We start from the raw sequence: 11,549 nt of genomic DNA on the forward strand, positions 1-11,549 counted from the left end.
AAAAGAATGTCCCATGAGCCAAAAAAATATAAATAAAAATTCCCATGAGCCAGGATATCCAAATCAATGAAGGATAAAAAAAATATAATAGCGTGTATACAAAACACATATGCTAAATTATTGTAAATAATAGTCACACAGATAATCAGACCCCAGACACGTGCCTACAGTAAAATCCAATAAGGGGAAGCATAGAACTAGGCGCAGAACCTGAATGAGGTCCAAAATGCCCAGTCCCAGGCAAATAGAGGGCTGGTACCCAGAAGTCTTCAGTTGTAGTTCAATAAAATTGCAGGAACCATTCCATTGCCGTAGAAACCCATGGGTTAAGGGACCACCCCTGTTAGATAACTGGATGTGTTCCAGCCCCACAACCCGTGTATTCAGCATACGGCCTGCGTGATGGGCCAAAAAGTGAGCAGCTACAGGCGTGAGCGCCTTGCCCTTGGACAGGTCACAGGAGGCCAAATTACTGGTGGAGAAATGTTTTTGGACTCACCGCCGCAATTCTTGCGAAGTTTGGCCTACATACACCAGCTGGCATGGACAGATAATAATAATAATAATAATAATAATTTTTATTTATATAGCGTATCCTAAAATAATAAATCTTTATTGATAAATCTAAAGAACCAATACACTGGTTCACACCACAAAAAACGGACAAAAATGACAAAGAAAACAAAAACAGAACAATGTGCTCAAAAACTACACACTAAGTTAAAAATGGGGGGACTAGGTGTCCCTACTTAGTACTGTGCTCACAGCCTACCTGTCTGTGGAGGTTGGCACCCTACGGGGGACCGTTGTGGCGCCCCCACTCCGCGGCGGCTGTCCCTGGGTTACTGATGCACCCTACAATGACCACGGGACACCCACTACCCACCGCCTAGGGCCCACTGTAGGCTAAACAGAGTAGCTCCTATACTAAGGGAAACTAGATCCCCACAGACTAAAAACAAATGTGCGGAACACATACGGCACATCGATATTGACGTATTTGTTAGGGAGTATTTATATGGGCTCAGTCTTGTATAGGTACATAGTGCCAGTCGTGGCCGATCCCATTGACTATGGCTGAACCCATAGACCAGTGTCACCCACAAATGCGTACATTCACATATCTCGATATTATGTTACATGCACTTATCTCCCTCTGTACGCCGTTTGCCTCAGGTCACGGCGCCTCAACGCGTTTCGCCCTCCGCGGGCTCCTCAGGAGGCAAAATACACTGGCATAGTGTGTCCTGATGTGGTGTCATGGCTGAATCGCCCTTATTTCCCCGCTCTTTAAACTTCTGCCATACTCGCGGCGTGCTAGATAGCCCCGCCCCCTACCTGCGCATTTCCGGTGAGTATGATGTAACCACGCATGCTCCTATCGGCCCCCAAAGGAGCCCACCAGCGGCGGCCCGGCATCCGACTACCCGCCACTCTTGCACTTCCGGTGACTCGCTAGACTGCCCGCACTGCTTCCGGGTCGTCCCTCACCTGTCCCAACTGCGCATGCTCCAGCTATGCAAACTGGCACTGCGCACATCTCCTAATGTTTACTGCGCTTGCGCGTCTTTATTCTATATGCCATTACGATAGAGTAATGCGAAGATCAGCATTTTAATGAGGCATTCGGGCTATGCCTCATTTTATCCCCCGTACATCCCACTCCTTTATTGATTAGGTATTTTGACGTCCGAGGATAACACCATACCACACCGCCGCAGATCATTAGCGCATGCGTATGGCCACAATCCACCAGACATCACTTTCTCACGCCAGAGTTGGGGAGGGAGAGGGGGGGGGTTGGTCGGTTGGGGGAGGGAGGATGGGCCTCACCAGCCCTTATGATTAGGTCACGCCTCTTCTAGAGTCCTAGCCAAAGCATAGGAACAAGTAGTACCTGTACCCCCACTTGTCCCCCGGTGCATATAGCACCTGCGCACTGTTCGTGTATATGACATACCAGGGAGTACTCAAGTCTTATTACGATTAGACGGTAACTCGGATTTATTTACGGCAGTGGTGTCATAAGAGCGGGGTATTATATATGAATATTGATACAAGGATATTGCACACCAATCTATGCTGCTCCCCTATTCCGTCGGGAGACTCCAGACAGAAAGTTGGACATATGCACGGCTATAAAATATTGACCCCCAGCTAACCTTTATATTATGACTGTACTACAAAAAGCAGGCATATGATAATTGGTCATTCAGTCCTCTAGGTTCAAGACTCCCCATTCTGAATATCCATTCACATTCTCTCCTTAGAATGGTCTTATCTGTATTTCCACCTCTGGGGTTGATGCTCACCACTTCTATCACAGTAAAGGTCACACTTTTGACATCTCCCCCATGATGGGTTTGTATATGCTTTGCTAGTGGGGTATCCCGGTTGTTTCTGATATCTCCCATATGCTCCCCCACTCGTCTCCTAAATTCCCTGTTTGATTACATAGGTAAAACAAAAAGGGAATTTAGGAGACGAGTGGGGGAGCATATGCTCATATGCCCATCCTCCCTCCCCCAACCGACCAACCCCCCCCCCCTCTCCCTCCCCAACTCTGGCGTGAGAAAGTGATGTCTGGTGGATTGTGGCCATACGCATGCGCTAATGATCTGCGGCGGTGTGGTATGGTGTTATCCTCGGAAGTCAAAATACCTAATCAATAAAGGAGTGGGATGTACGGGGGATAAAATGAGGCATAGCCCGAATGCCTCATTAAAATGCTGATCTTCGCATTACTCTATCGTAATGGCATATAGAATAAAGACGCGCAAGCGCAGTAAACATTAGGAGATGTGCGCAGTGCCAGTTTGCATAGCTGGAGCATGCGCAGTTGGGACAGGTGAGGGACGACCCGGAAGCAGTGCGGGCTGTCTAGCGAGTCACCGGAAGTGCAAGAGTGGCGGGTAGTCGGATGCCGGGCCGCCGCTGGTGGGCTCCTTTGGGGGCCGATAGGAGCATGCGTGGTTACATCATACTCACCGGAAATGCGCAGGTAGGGGGCAGGGCTATCTAGCACGCCGCGAGTATGGCAGAAGTTTAAAGAGCGGGGAAATAAGGGCGATTCAGCCATGACACCACATCAGGACACACTATGCCAGTGTATCTTGCCTCCTGAGGAGCCCGCGGAGGGCGAAACGCGTTGAGGCGCCATGACCTGAGGCAAACGGCGTACAGAGGGAGATAAGTGCATGTAACATAATATCGAGATATGTGAATGTACGCATTTGTGGGTGACACTGGTCTATGGGTTCAGCCATAGTCAATGGGATCGGCCACGACTGGCACTATGTACCTATACAAGACTGAGCCCATATAAATACTCCCTAACAAATACGTCAATATCGATGTGCCGTATGTGTTCCGCACATTTGTTTTTAGTCTGTGGGGATCTAGTTTCCCTTAGTATAGGAGCTACTCTGTTTAGCCTACAGTGGGCCCTAGGCGGTGGGTAGTGGGTGTCCCGTGGTCATTGTAGGGTGCATCAGTAACCCAGGGACAGCCGCCGCGGAATGGGGGCACCACAACGCTCCCCCGTAGGGTGCCAACCTCCACAGACAGGTAGGCTGTGAGCACAGTACTAAGTAGGGACACCTAGTCCCCCCATTTTTAACTTAGTGTGTAGTTTTTGAGCACATTGTTCTGTTTTTGTTTTCTTTGTCATTTTTGTCCGTTTTTTGTGGTGTGAACCAGTGTATTGGTTCTTTAGATTTATCAATAAAGATTTATTATTTTAGGATAGTTTATGATAGTCTATTGAGATCCTATTTGGCATTACATTTTCTTCTATATTTTGGTATTCAAAGTTGGAATGGCCGGCTTCCTTACAGGCCCCATACACTCGGATTTTTGTCTGGAGGATGCAAATCAGGCATTTAGTATTGGGGGTACACATGACACCAGTACGGGTCCCTTGGCTCTGAAAAATTTGTTCAATGAAGTATACGGTGGATATAAAGAGTATCTAAAATCCTGGTGGGAGATTAGAACATTGGAGAACTACATTAAGAATCGCATAGTCCCTAGAGGTTTAAGGATAAATATTTCTCCCTCCCCAAGAGTGGCCTCCCCCGAATTTATGAATATATGGATGCGGGAATCATTAGAATCATCACTGAGATTTATGAATATCCTACTAGTGGAAGAGAAAAAAAGTGTTTGAAAAAGCCAATAGCGAATTAAACCAGCTTGTTGAGCGTGCCCTTAAAAGCAAAAGCGATCCTGACTTCAATAGGAGGGAGGGACTACTACAAACATCTGTAGAGAGGTATCAAGCACTGCTTAAAGAAAGGAAGACACTGCAATTCCAAAGGGATTTGAAGGATTTTAGTGAGAATCAGGTTCTCAACTTTCAAAAAGACAGACAGCCCGAGGCATCATCCTCGGACATTGATACCTCAGATACAGAGAGAACAGACCCTAGAGGGGTAGGGGTACAACAGTTTCGGGGAACCACACATAGACCAAAATGGCAGAGGGGGAGAGGAAAAACGGGGAAAAGAGGAAGAGGAGCTTACAACGGGGCAGCAGGAATGTCTGCTTCCTTTTTTCCACACAGTGGGAGAGCGGCATCTACACAACCATCCTCATCCTCCTTGGTACCATCTTTTTTGGAGCAGGGTGCGAGAGCAGGGTACGGATTGAGAACTCGATTCAACCAATAAAGGGTCAGATTGTGAACCTGTCCTCGCACCTGCTTACTGAGAGTGAAATGTGTGTTTTGTCTAGGGGCCTTAATTTTGTACCAACCAATAAGTATAACTGCTTCGAATGGGTGAAAGACTTGAACCTATTCTGTAGAAAGTTAAAGTGGAAAAAGTTCTTCCAGCATAACACTCAGGAAGAATGCCAACAACATGGCCTTGGTCATGAGGATATTGAGGGGTACCAGGCACTCAGAGATCTCCTTAGAGAAAATGATAGAGCCCCACGGGATGGAAAAGGTCCATTCACATCCCTGAAAAACAAGAGCACGAGGATGCCACCGCAGGGGGATACAAGCAACATTGACATCTTTGCACTATTGGTGGAAAGGGACCTGAGGAAATTACACAGTATGGGAGAAGGGAACATGTCAGAGAGTGAATGCTTGGCCCTGGATACCCTCAAAAAGAATGAACAGATTATAATTAAACCCTCAGACAAGGGGGGAAATCTGGTCATTCTGAATCACACCGAGTATCGCTCAATGTGTCAGTCCATTTTGAATGATAGAGCAACATACGAGATCCTAGATCGTAGTCAAGCTGAGATGTTTAGGGAGGAACTGAGATTATTATTAGAAGGGGCCTTTTCCCGGGACCTCATCTCTAAACAGGAGTATGATTTCTTGCTACCAAAATATCCACTCACGGCCACATTTTATGCACTCCCGAAGATTCACAAGGGACTGAATCCACTGAAGGGACGACCCATAGTGTCGGGAGTGGATTCTCTGCTACAGAACTGTGGGATATATGTGGATCAGATCCTACGTCCCTTTGTGGTGGCTACTCCATCATACCTAAGAGACACAGCAGACCTACTATTGAAATTGGAGGGAATACATCTGGAGGGGGAGCACTGGCTGGCATCCATTGATATAGAGGCCCTATATAGCAGCATACCACACGAGGCAGGGATCAGAGGAGTACAGTTCTACCTACAACAAAGGTCTGTGGCATGCATAGAACATAACACGTTTGTACTGTCCCTTTTGGAATTTACACTCACCCATAATACCTTTACTTTTGATGGAAAGCACTTCCACCAGCTCAGGGGCACTGCGATGGGGAGTCCCTGTGCCCCATCGTATGCAAATCTGTTCCTGAGCTGGTGGGAGGAAACGGTGATATTTGGGGAGGATGCTGGCTGGTGGCAGGACTCCATTTTAGTATGGTACAGGTTCATAGATGACGTGTTCTTGGTATGGACGGGGACGAGAGAGACATTTGGGGATTTCCTGGGGCACCTCAACCATAACGATCTAGGGCTCAGGTTTACATCAGAAATCCAGAAACAGGAACTGGCCTTTTTGGATGTCACCATCAAAAAAGAGGACAGAGGGGGAATTTCCACAGGAATATATCGCAAGCCGACAAGCACTAATAGCCTCTTGCATTGGCAAAGTCACCATCCGACCACACTAAAGAGAGGGATCCCCAAAGGTCAGTTCCTGAGACTCAAGAGGAACTGTTCCAGGAAAGATCTGTTTGATAGACATGCGGGGGACATGTACAGAAGATTCAGGGAAAAGGGATACCCTAGACATGTACTTGACACTGCTTATGAACATGCCAAAAAAACAGACAGACAGAAACTTCTACAGAGTAAGGGGAGAGATGAGGAAAGCAAGGAGGACATAAGGATAATCGGCACTTATGACACTAGGCATCAAGAGATCCGTAAAATACTACTTAAACATTGGGACATCATCAGACTGGATCCGGAATTGAGTGAAGTGGTGGGAGAGTACCCCAGCATAACGTTCAGGAAAGGAAAGTCGCTCAGAGACATGCTTGTACATAGCCAATATAGAAGACCAGAACCAAGCGGCACCTGGCTAGACAGAAAGCCATATGGGTTCTTCAAATGTGGCAACTGTAGCATGTGTAGATGGATGGAACCAGGGAAATCATTTCATAGTTCGGCCACAGGGAAAGTGTACTATCAGAGGAACTTCTCCAACTGTAAAACTACAGGGGTGGTGTATATGGCGAAATGCTCTTGCCTAAAAGATTACATAGGTAAAACAAAAAGGGAATTTAGGAGACGAGTGGGGGAGCATATGGGAGATATCAGAAACAACCGGGATACCCCACTAGCAAAGCATATACAAACCCATCATGGGGGAGATGTCAAAAGTGTGACCTTTACTGTGATAGAAGTGGTGAACATCAACCCCAGAGGTGGAAATACAGATAAGACCATTCTAAGGAGAGAATGTGAATGGATATTCAGAATGGGGAGTCTTGAACCTAGAGGACTGAATGACCAATTATCATATGCCTGCTTTTTGTAGTACAGTCATAATATAAAGGTTAGCTGGGGGTCAATATTTTATAGCCGTGCATATGTCCAACTTTCTGTCTGGAGTCTCCCGACGGAATAGGGGAGCAGCATAGATTGGTGTGCAATATCCTTGTATCAATATTCATATATAATACCCCGCTCTTATGACACCACTGCCGTAAATAAATCCGAGTTACCATCTAATCGTAATAAGACTTGAGTACTCCCTGGTATGTCATATACACGAACAGTGCGCAGGTGCTATATGCACCGGGGGACAAGTGGGGGTACAGGTACTACTTGTTCCTATGCTTTGGCTAGGACTCTAGAGGAGGCGTGACCTAATCATAAGGGCTGGTGAGGCCCATCCTCCCTCCCCCAACCGACCAACCCCCCCCCTCTCCCTCCCCAACTCTGGCGTGAGAAAGTGATGTCTGGTGGATTGTGGCCATACGCATGCGCTAATGATCTGCGGCGGTGTGGTATGGTGTTATCCTCGGACGTCAAAATACCTAATCAATAAAGGAGTGGGATGTACGGGGGATAAAATGAGGCATAGCCCGAATGCCTCATTAAAATGCTGATCTTCGCATTACTCTATCGTAATGGCATATAGAATAAAGACGCGCAAGCGCAGTAAACATTAGGAGATGTGCGCAGTGCCAGTTTGCATAGCTGGAGCATGCGCAGTTGGGACAGGTGAGGGACGACCTGGAAGCAGTGCGGGCTGTCTAGCGAGTCACCGGAAGTGCAAGAGTGGCAGGTAGTCGGATGCCGGGCCGCCGCTGGTGGGCTCCTTTGGGGGCCGATAGGAGCATGCGTGGTTACATCATACTCACCGGAAATGCGCAGGTAGGGGGCGGGGCTATCTAGCACGCCGCGAGTATGGCAGAAGTTTAAAGAGCGGGGAAATAAGGGCGATTCAGCCATGACACCACATCAGGACACACTATGCCAGTGTATCTTGCCTCCTGAGGAGCCCGCGGAGGGCGAAACGCGTTGAGGCGCCGTGACCTGAGGCAAACGGTGTACAGAGGGAGATAAGTGCATGTAACATAATATCGAGATATGTGAATGTACGCATTTGTGGGTGACACTGGTCTATGGGTTCAGCCATAGTCAATGGGATCGGCCACGACTGGCACTATGTACCTATACAAGACTGAGCCCATATAAATACTCCCTAACAAATACGTCAATATCGATGTGCCGTATGTGTTCCGCACATTTGTTTTTAGTCTGTGGGGATCTAGTGTTCCCTTAGTATAGGAGCTACTCTGTTTAGCCTACAGTGGGCCCTAGGCGGTGGGTAGTGGGTGTCCCGTGGTCATTGTAGGGTGCATCACTAACCCAGGGACAGCCGCCGCAGAGTGGGGGCGCCACAACGCTCCCCCGTTGGGTGCCAACCTCCACAGACAGGTAGGCTGTGAGCACAGTACTAAGTAGGGACACCTAGTCCCCCCATTTTTAACTTAGTGTGTAGTTTTTGAGCACATTGTTCTGTTTTTGTTTTCTTTGTCATTTTTGTCCGTTTTTTGTGGTGTGAACCAGTGTATTGGTTCTTTAGATTTATCAATAAAGATTTATTATTTTAGGATAGTTTATGATAGTCTATTGAGATCCTATTTGGCATTACATTTTCTTCTATATTTTATTTATATAGCGCCAACATATTCCGCAGCACTTTACAATTAAGTGGGGACATGTACAGACAATAAATTCAGTACAAGTTAAGACAGTTTAAACAGTGACATTAGGGGTGAGATCCCTGCTCGCAAGCTTACAATCTACAAGGAAATGGGGGGACACAATAGGTGAAAAGTGCTTGTTATTTCAGGTCTGGCAATTATAATAAATAGGGATTTTCATATAAAGCTGCATGATCTGGTCATCAGCCTGTGTGTTTAAGTGCAATAGTCAAGTATCAAGTGCAGTTATCGTGTGCATGGAGGGTGTTGAGACAGATGAATAGTAGGGTGCAGATTAACATACAGATAATATTTGGAAGGAGGTAACAGTACAAAGTTAGTTTACTGAGTAGTTGATGTGGTAGGCTTGTTTGAAGAGATGGCTTTTTAAAGCGCGCTTGAATAGGTCGGGGCTAAGTATCAGTCTGATCGTCTGGGGAAGTGCATTCCAGAGAGCAGGCGCAGCACGAGAGAAGTCTTGGAGACGGAGAAACTGCACCGTGGATGCGGATTTTCGGATTGAAGCACGGAATCTGATGGAACGGTTTAAGGAAAGACATTAGCCACACAGGAGTATTGCCACGGCCTTCCAGCGGGCACGTATCCATACACAGGAATCACTTATGGACACTCGTACTAAGGTACGTGATGACAGACCCAGGTTTATTACCAGTTTTAATGATAACTGGGGAAACATCAGGTGAACGACCCTTACTTACGGCTAGGAGGGCGCCAAACTTCAGGGACCTCATGACCAGGAGTGATTATAGGAGACAGCATATCAGAACCAATCGGGGTACTAGGCTTAGGGGCTCCTTTGCCTGTGGTGGTTGCCAAATCTGTGCCCATATGGTGGCCACTAGAGATGTTTTTGTCAATCCCGCGGATGGGAAGACTCATAGTTTGCAGTCCTACATTCATTGTAAAACCACTTGTGTGATTTATGCTCTTATCTGTCCATGCCAGCTGGTGTATGTAGGCCAAACTTCGCAGGAATTGCGGCGGAGGGTCCAAAAACATTTCTCCACCATTAATTTGGCCTCCTGTGACCTGTCCAAGGGCAAGATGCTCACGCCTGTAGCTGCTCACTTTTTGGCCCATCACGCAGGCCGTACGCTGGATACATCGGTTGTGGGGCTGGAACACATCCAGTTATCTAACAGGGGTGGTCCCTTAAAGCCTTGCTTACTGCGTGCCAAATCCCGACGGATTTTTAACCTTGGTTCTGTTGCCCCGACAGGTCTTAATGAGGAGCTCATTTACAGGATTTCTGGGATGAGATCGATTCATCTTCACCACAATTGCTTCAATGGCTCCCATGGGTTTCTACGGCAATGGAATGGTTCCTGCAATTTTATTGAACTACAACTGAAGACTTCTGGGTACCAGCCCTCTATTTGCCTGGGACTGGGCATTTTGGACCTTATTTAAGTTCTGCGCCTATTTCTCTGTTTCCCCTTTTTGGATTTTACTGTAGGCACGTGTCTGGGGTCTGATTATCAGTGTGACTATTATTTACAATAATTTAGCATATGTGTTTTGTATACACACTGTAATATATATATTTTTTCCTTCATTGATTTGGATATCCTGGCTCATGGGCATTGGTATTGTGGGGGGTTTCATGACATTTGTTTGCAAATTTTCTATTGTATAATGATGGGATTTTGTCTGGTGCGCTATATTTAATAAAGATATATATATTTTTAGATATACTATTTATACATGTTTATCATGACTTTCTTTGTGTTCTTGTGCGCCTGAGGATTCATGTATGAATGCACCCCCGGGGGTTGTCTGTGGTATGTGTGTTATTGTATGCATTCCATTGCTGGCACCATCAGCACAATGGCTTGTCCATATTATATTTTTAACCCCAGCTCCGGTGTCACCGGCATTACCTTCCGGTACCTTGTTTTTCCCATTTGGTGTCAAAAAATCAGCCCCCTCCCTGTTCTATGCCTACACTCCTGTGCATCTATTTCATGTGCAGGTGCACACATACTATTGTGCACAGGAGTTTCCTCTCCCCCTTTTGTCATACAGCCCCCCCTCTCCAACGTTCAGGTCATACCCCTTTTTTACGCATGTGCGGCATCGCGCGCATGCGCCTTGCGGCCCTCTTGGCACACATTACCGCATTCCAACTCATGCAGGCGCGCTTGATTTCTGCTCCACCCAGCCGCGCGTGCGTAGTGGGGTATTACGCGGCTCTTTTCTCAGGTGCTGCGGCCGCATTACTGCGCTCGCGTGGCAATTCGCGTGTGCGCCCTGGGGCTCTTCATTCCCCCTGGTACGCATTTTGCGCTCCAGCTTGCGCAGGCACGGTCGCGAGCCTGCTGACCCCAGCCACATACACGCAGCTGCACGGCTCCCCCTTTCCTTCCTTTTTTTTTCTCTCTCTGCTCAGGTGCAGCTCGTTACTCATCCTGAAGTCTGTCTGTGATACAACTTCTATAGACACAAGTCAACATGTAGACTGGAGCAAGATAGAAGAAATGTAAACTGTGAGCTATTCAGTGAAAAGAGGGAGACACAAAAGCGCAAATAGGGTCTTATCAAACATTACACAAAGTTGCCCACCAAGAGAACTACTCACCTGGTGAGATTGAAGGAAGGACATATATTAAGACCTGATTGAAGCACACACTTAGATAGGAGAAAAAAGGATCATCCCCGCGCTGCCGCAAGAAGAATTTAAAAAATTGTAGAGGTTTTCAACAATATTTGTGGTATGTCCTGATGAAGGGGTCACCTGAACCCTGAAATGCGTAGAATAAACCACGTTGAAAACCTCTACAATTTTTGAAATTCTTTTTGCGGCAGCGCGGGGACGATCCTTTTTTTCTCCTATCTAAGTGTGAA

Source organism: Ranitomeya imitator, chromosome 5 (genome assembly GCF_032444005.1).
Source record: "Ranitomeya imitator isolate aRanImi1 chromosome 5, aRanImi1.pri, whole genome shotgun sequence".
NCBI lineage: Eukaryota > Metazoa > Chordata > Amphibia > Anura > Dendrobatidae > Ranitomeya > Ranitomeya imitator.